The following is a 7,199-nucleotide window of genomic DNA, read 5'->3' on the forward strand; positions in this document are numbered from 1 at the left end:
TAGTGCTGCTGCTCTTGGAGCTCGGATGTTAGCTGCGCTAGCAGAGAGCATAGCATGTTGATTCAGCAGACCTCAAACTAGTCATAAAGAGACCACTGGCTTGGTTTGGGGGTGAAGGTGTTCGGCAGGTTTGTTAACAAAGTGCCCTGGCTCCAGGTTACAGATACGCTTACACATACATGCTCCGCCAACGATGTAGCAGCTCAATCTACATAATGCTGTCCCCTTAAGCCTGTACAAAGATTCCCCTTCTATGACTTTTTTGAATATACATTGATGCAAAAAATTGCATATTAGACTCTAGATATTGTTAGTTACCATCCTGATCCTTGACTGTTCAACAAAACATCCTCATTCATTATCTTTATGAGGGGTCAGGGTGTTCCTAGAGCCTCTTAGGAATGTGTATAAGTAGTGCAGAGATGAGTTCTCAAGTAACTATCATCTCAAGACAGGAACATGCTTACTTGGTTAGCAACACTTGTGTTACTATTCTGTCAAGTCCTACTCTGGTTCATACTCTTAGTTATGCCTAAAGCTCCAGCAAGGCCTAGAGCAAAGGGAGGGGTGCATCACAAATGGCTCCTAGGGGTTACTGTCCTGAGTAAGCATTAATAAGAGCAATGGTGAGGTTCAACCTACCAATCCTTGCTTCTCTAGAATTAGTAATTTGGGGGATAAAATTACTTCATGCTCAGCACCTTAAAACAGCCCTCTTATTCCAGGTGGCATCCAAAAACACAGAATTCCTTCCATTGGATTATTGATTTAGACCATCTCCTGAGGATCATCACAGGAGTGGATGAGTGAGGTTCTGTGGCCTGCCATGTGCAGGAGGTCAGATGAGATTATCGTGATGGTCCCTTCTGCCCTTTAAAGTTTGAGCATTAACAGCATTGTTACTTCCTTTGCAGGAATATTCCTGGGGCCTATGGACAGACTGTCACTGAGCACTGACTGATCAGATAAGTATTATCCAGTCACTCTCCTCTTACTCAAACTCTCTAACCCCAGCCTTGGTTATCTGTAATGTACTACTGATTCTTTAGAGGATCTTTCTGCTCTCGCCTCTCAGGATTGGCTCAGAGACCAGCTCATCATTCATCCCAGGAAATGACAATCAGTTTGACTACTGTGGAGGATTAGGCTGCCAATCGTCTGCTGGGATTTCTGATAGCTAGGAAGGGGTCAGGAATCTCAGAACCAGACATGAATCAGGTGAGCGGCTTCCCTTCTGAATAACCCCTGGGTTTCAGGCCTGGCTGCTCTGGGTGAAGGTTGCGAACCAGTTTACCTTGTAGCTTCCCCGTCCTCAGATGCTCCTGAGTTTGTCAAGTGCCCAGAGCTGGGAGAGAGCAAGGCCCAGGTCATCAAAGGTATTCAGGTGTCTAACCCAAAATCTGGAGGGCTGTTTTTAGTTTGATCCCATGCATGTGCCTGCCTAATAGATGGAGAGGGGCCTTCCAGCTGGAAGGAGGTTCTCTGGCTGTGGGCTCCTCTCTCCATAAGTGGGAGTGAACATGATGTGATTTTTGTGATGCAAAAGGTGGTTTTACGGTTTGCTCTCAGCCTAGGAGGGTTGTGAATGGGTGTCACAGTTGCATTTGTACTGCCTGAATTGAGTGGGGTCCAAGCTAGACAGCAGTCTTGAGGGTTGGGGTCCCTAGTATGGAAAAGTTACAAACTTGTCATAGTTCTAACCATGCATCTGTCTATGTAATGAGAGCTCAGGAGTAAGTCTTATTTGTGAGTGGGATTGATCAGGGCTGGATTTTAAGGCATAAGTATCCTGACTAGGGCCCTGGCTCCTGGAGTCATGTCACCACCTCAGACTGTGGTGGTTTTTGTGTGTGTTTAAAACTGAATTGTTGGGAAGAAAAGATTGGAATTGTGACTTGGTCTCAGGCTCTCTGCAGACTATTCTCTGAAATGGGAGGGAGCTGCCCCATGCGTATCAATGGTGTTAAACCCAAGACCTGCTGTTGTGAAAGACCTGCATCAAGACCCCTAGAGTAAAGGACTCTGCATGTGGCAGGAGGGGAAGAGTGCAGTGGGTCCAGCTCCTGCACCCCCCCCCCCAAGTAAAAACACTTGTCCTCAGGGTGGATTGATTTAAATCTCACACTTATCTCCAGGCTGCTTCTCCTTGTCCAAATCTATTCCACCCCCAACAATCTTCTATTCATTGAACTTTTTTGCAACTTTGCACTTTTAGAGAGATAAGGGATTAACTCTGTGTACACAAATTTGCAGAGGGACAATAGGGTTGAGGTCTGTTATTTCTCACCTCTATATATTTAAAAATTTTTTTGCTGTTAACGATCATGTTATCTCTGGAGACACAAATCCACAGTGTGAGAAATGCAAAACTAAGACTCTCTGACAAGTGCTCAGTCTAGAAGATAGAGTCCCATTGGGTAGATAGAAAGATAAACCTAAATCTATACAGAAGCCTCTGAAACACCATAAGATTGGGTCCCTAATCCATGAACTATTGGAACTCATGTAATCTTTAAGAAAAGGTTTGTAACTGAATATATTCTCATACTATAGAATTAGAATTTATAATCCCTTTGAGCTATAATCTAGCTAAAGATTTTTAATTGCATTTTTGTTCTCAGGGCACTTTATCAAACTGATTTTTAAAAAATCATTGACTCTTATCCACCCTGCCCGTCCTGCACCATCTTCTTGCCCCCTTCGTTCCCCTGCATCTTGGGAAGAAGTTGATGCACAGACCCTGGAGTGGGAATCATGGATTCTGTGAACCCTGCAATCAGGGGAGATGCTGCAAAGAGGACTGTGGCCCAGGAAGGATGAAGGGGCTTGAGTTGTTTTCCTTTGGATTCTCACTCCTCCCGGAGGAGGGAGGACACTTGTTGGCATGGCAACTGTAGAAAGCTACACTGAATTTACTGCCCAACTGCTATGAGGAAACTGAGGTAAATTGAGGAACAGGCTCACCAGATGCCAGGCCAGGTAAGGGCCCCTAATAGAACCCATTAACTGGTGACTTGTGGCCGTTTGGAGTTTCTGATACAGTTTTATGCTGCTTTGGAAAGTGGTGGTGGTATTTGTTACCAAAAGGTATTTGTAACATCAAGCTGCAAAGTCACATGTAGTTCAGGTTTATACCACACCATCCCCATGGTATCTTGTGTAGTGTCCAATTGAGCTTTAGTGGTGTGACTAGCACCTGTAATGTGTGGTTTTATTTTAGGATTTTGTGTTGCTGCCCATCCCCCACAGTATCTGAGTGTCCTCCATGTAAACCAGGTTGTTCCTCTGCCCAGAAGGATAACTGCCTGTTTTACTTTAGTGTCTCCATACTGATGCTCCTCATGGTGGTATTTGGGCACCTTCCATGTAAAATCAATAGCTAAGCCCCTAGTGGTCTTCCTGGAGTCTCTGGCACGTCTTCCTTTTACAAGGTAAAAGCCCTGCTTGGAATAGGGTGTTTGGGGTTTTGGGGCTGGTTGGCTGACTTGAGTCATCTTGAATTTGGGGGTATTAGGGTAGATGGAGTTGTCAGTGCGGTGAGTCATTCTTGTAATGGTGCAAAGGAGTCTTTAAAAAGGAAGGTTTGGCCCCCATCATAGGATCTGAGTACCCCCATGTAAAATCAATAGCCATTGTGAGGTCCCTAGTGATCTTCATGGTGTCTCCAGCACTCTTACATTTTGAGATAAATCTCTGCTTGGGGTAGGTTGTTTTGGCTTGTTTGAACTGGTTGGTTGGGGATCTGGTCCAAGTGTCCACCTTTCCACTGTAACAAGGCTTTTTTAAAAGCTTTTCTTCATTTTCTGAAATGTGTGGAATATTGTTTTTTTGCCTTTTTGGTGGATGAATGTCTCCTTCCTGTGCTGTCTGTATATTAGTGAGGGGAAGCTGAAGAAGTGAACCCTGCTCTTGGGACCGAAGATGATGATTGTGCTGCTTTTTACATCCTTCGGTGCCTTGAGACAGCCGCCTTGGGATTTTGGTCTCTGTACAGCTCTATCCTTGAGAGTTCGGCTGTGCTTGAGTAGCAAAGTTGAGTGGTATCTTACAGGTATCTTGAGCCTGGGCCAAGGCTGTTAAGTATCTTGAGTGCTCAGATCTTGAACTTGATGTGATGTCCTCTGGGATGCTAGTGTAGCGAGTTGAAAGTCCAGCAGCTACACTGCCTCAACAAGTTGTGGTTCCTCAGGGCTGACAGTTTAATGTGCATAGTTACTGCTGATTCCACTCAGATCAGTTAGCTTGTTTAACATACTGGTGAAACAAAAGCTCCCAATCTTGATCACACTTTACTCACAGGAATCACATTTAAGGACCTGCATAAAAGATAACATATCTGCACAAGTGGGGCCTAAATGAGAATGTAAAACTGATGCCTGGTACCTCAGTCTGGATGGAGGAGAGATCTGGGCAAACTTCTAATTCAGTGACAGTTATACATAACTACAAAGCCTTAGTCTTATGATTTTATCTGCCTCGGCAACAGACATTCTCACTATTGGCCATTTTATTTAGAAGTACTCAGCACCTAGTAGCTGCCTCTGAATATCTGATTTAGGCACCTAAATAGGAGCTGAGCCATGATCAGTTTCTCAATTTGGAATGTATTAGTCCAAAGGAAGAAAATATTCTTTCTACACTGGCAGAAGAAGCTACTGCTGTTAAGTGAGATCACTTCAACAGTCTCTGAATCCAAGTGCTTAAGTGACTTCCAGTTCACTGGTGTGATTTGTTTTCTTTAAAACCATCAGCGAACACATTTCTTGAATGGTTCACCCTTAGCTCTGAAGCTTATTATAGTTGGCATTATGGAGGGATGATTGCTGGATGCCCATGTCATAACCAACTCCTCTTCAGCAGTTAATGGTTGACCTTGGTACTGAGTATTGAGAAAGTGCTTGTCCCATTTGTTTTTTTAATGCTTGTACTTTAACTCTGTCATTTCATATTTCTCAAGATCTCACTCAGTTCTTTCCAACTTTTATACACTCACCCACTGTTCAACATTTGGGCTCACACTTGTGGTAGGCCAGTTAGGCCTCAGTTATTACAAGAAATCTCTAGGGATGAAATGACATTAATTTCCTAATTTGCTTCTTTAAATGGCTGCAGAACACTAAGTGAGGGACCCTTCCCATCCCCTGACAGGCAGGCAAGCGAGCATTACATCTCTTCTGCCTTGTGCAATAACCAGGCACAAAGAGAGCTGACTAACTTATCCAAAGTGAAATTCACCTTATCAAAGGGAGTTTATAGAGCTTGCTTACTTGGGATCCATTTCTCCACATCCTAGAGCCAAGGGACTCCAGATCAGCCCCTTCTAGCAGTTGCTTGCCCCAGTGTGAGAGCAGGAGCATGATGGCTGCAGCAGGCCTTTGCATCAGTGCCACTGGAAATACCTTCCATGGTTACGCCTGGGGGAATCCTGTGTCATTGTGCATGAACACAATTCATAGCCCCTGTAAGGCTATAGGATTAGCCTGCTTGCTTGCATATGTATCTTTTAGGTTTATATTCAAGTCTGGCTGTAATGCAAGGGACCTACAGGCCATATCCTGTATGTTGAGCTAAGGCAAAGTTAGCATACTTAAGTCTGAGACCTTTCATTCAGACAGCAAAGTCGGTGCACACATGTGAGACCTTTCACCTAGCGAAATAGATAATGGCATAGGGGGTTTCCAAGTCTGTACCCTCAGACTTAACAGGTACACCACAAGGAAAGAACCAAAATAACCAAGAGCACAAATAACATGTACATACATATTAATGACATTAGATCTCACACATGTCATCAATACGTAGAAACATACTAGCCTATGGAGTAAGTGTACCCTAACACTTTTGGTGGGTGAGGAAATGAAGCTTCGAGTATAGGAGGGTTCAGGCACCTGTGCCCTATGAGAGGTGACCCACCTTGCTAGAGACTAGGCTGTACTTGTTTTTACTTTTAAGTTCCAAGGGGACTAGGCTAAGCTTGGTTTCCCTAAGCTTTGTTCATTTTGTTAGTTAAGTAAACTTTAAGGCTACGTCTATACTACCTGCCAGATCGGCAGGTTGAGTTCGATGTAACAGGGACTGATTGATTGCATCCAGACAAGATGCGATAAATTGATCTGCAAATCAATGCCTGTACTCCACCTCGGCAGGAGGAATAAGCAACATCGGCGGGGGAGTCACAGCAATCAACTCGCTGCTGTGAGAATGGCCAGGTAATTCGAACTAAGATACTTCGACTTCAGCTACGTGACTAGTGCAGCTGAAGTTGCTTATCTTAGTTCAAACCACCCTGCTAGTGTAGCCCAGGCCTAAGTTAGCTTCAATAGCTCTTAACTCTAGCTTCTTCTAAGCTTTGCTCCTCTCACTCAAATTGAGGAACCTGAACTGCTTAGAGGCAAGACTGGTCCTGTCTCTCACCACCAGGTTATCAAGAAAGGGTGTGAGTATATTAATCAAAGATTTGTAGCATGTAATACAGTGGTCCCCAGCGCGGTGCCCACGGGCACCATGGCGCCTGCCGGGGCATTTATGTGCACCTGCCTAATGCCCAGCAGGGGAGAGAAGCTGCCGCCTGCCGGGGACAGAACTCCGGGGCTGCAGGCTGGGGTTTTCTCGGTCCCTGGCAGGCGCAGGGCCGCAGCTTAAGCTGGAGAGAAGCCATGGCCACGCACTTGCTGGGGACAGAACTCCGGGGCTGCTTGGGGTGGCAAAAAGCCAGGAGCCAGCCCTGGCCAGAGCAGAGCATCATCCCCTGGAGCTGCAGTAAAAGGGGCTCCCGAAGTGTGTGAGGGAGCCAGGGAGGGAGGGAAGCGGGACCCAGGATGCAGGGAGGGAGGAGGGGTCCTGCTGCTGCTCCAAGTCTCCCTAGGGCAGTGGGGTGTTTCCCTGCTCGAGTGGGCTGTGCAGGGGGCACAGATCCCAGCTTGCGCGCTGATGGGGTGAGTGGCTGGGCTGCCCGAGCTGCCCCTGGACCCAGCCCAGCATGCACCTTAGCCCTGCGCTGCTTGCCCTGGGCCCCCACAGCGCCAGGGGTGGGGAGAGGCAGAGCCTGGCTCAGAATGGGACAGCTGGGGATGCTGCCCTGTGGGGGGGCCCCTGCAGCTCGGGCATCGGGGCTCAGTGTCCGTCCTCTCGGCCCTGCCTGCACGGGGCTGGGGAAGCAGCTGTCAGCTCCTGCCCCTCTCAGCCCTTGCACCCCATCC

This window comes from Mauremys mutica, chromosome 12 (assembly GCF_020497125.1).
Source record: "Mauremys mutica isolate MM-2020 ecotype Southern chromosome 12, ASM2049712v1, whole genome shotgun sequence".
In the NCBI taxonomy this organism is placed as follows: Eukaryota; Metazoa; Chordata; order Testudines; family Geoemydidae; genus Mauremys; species Mauremys mutica.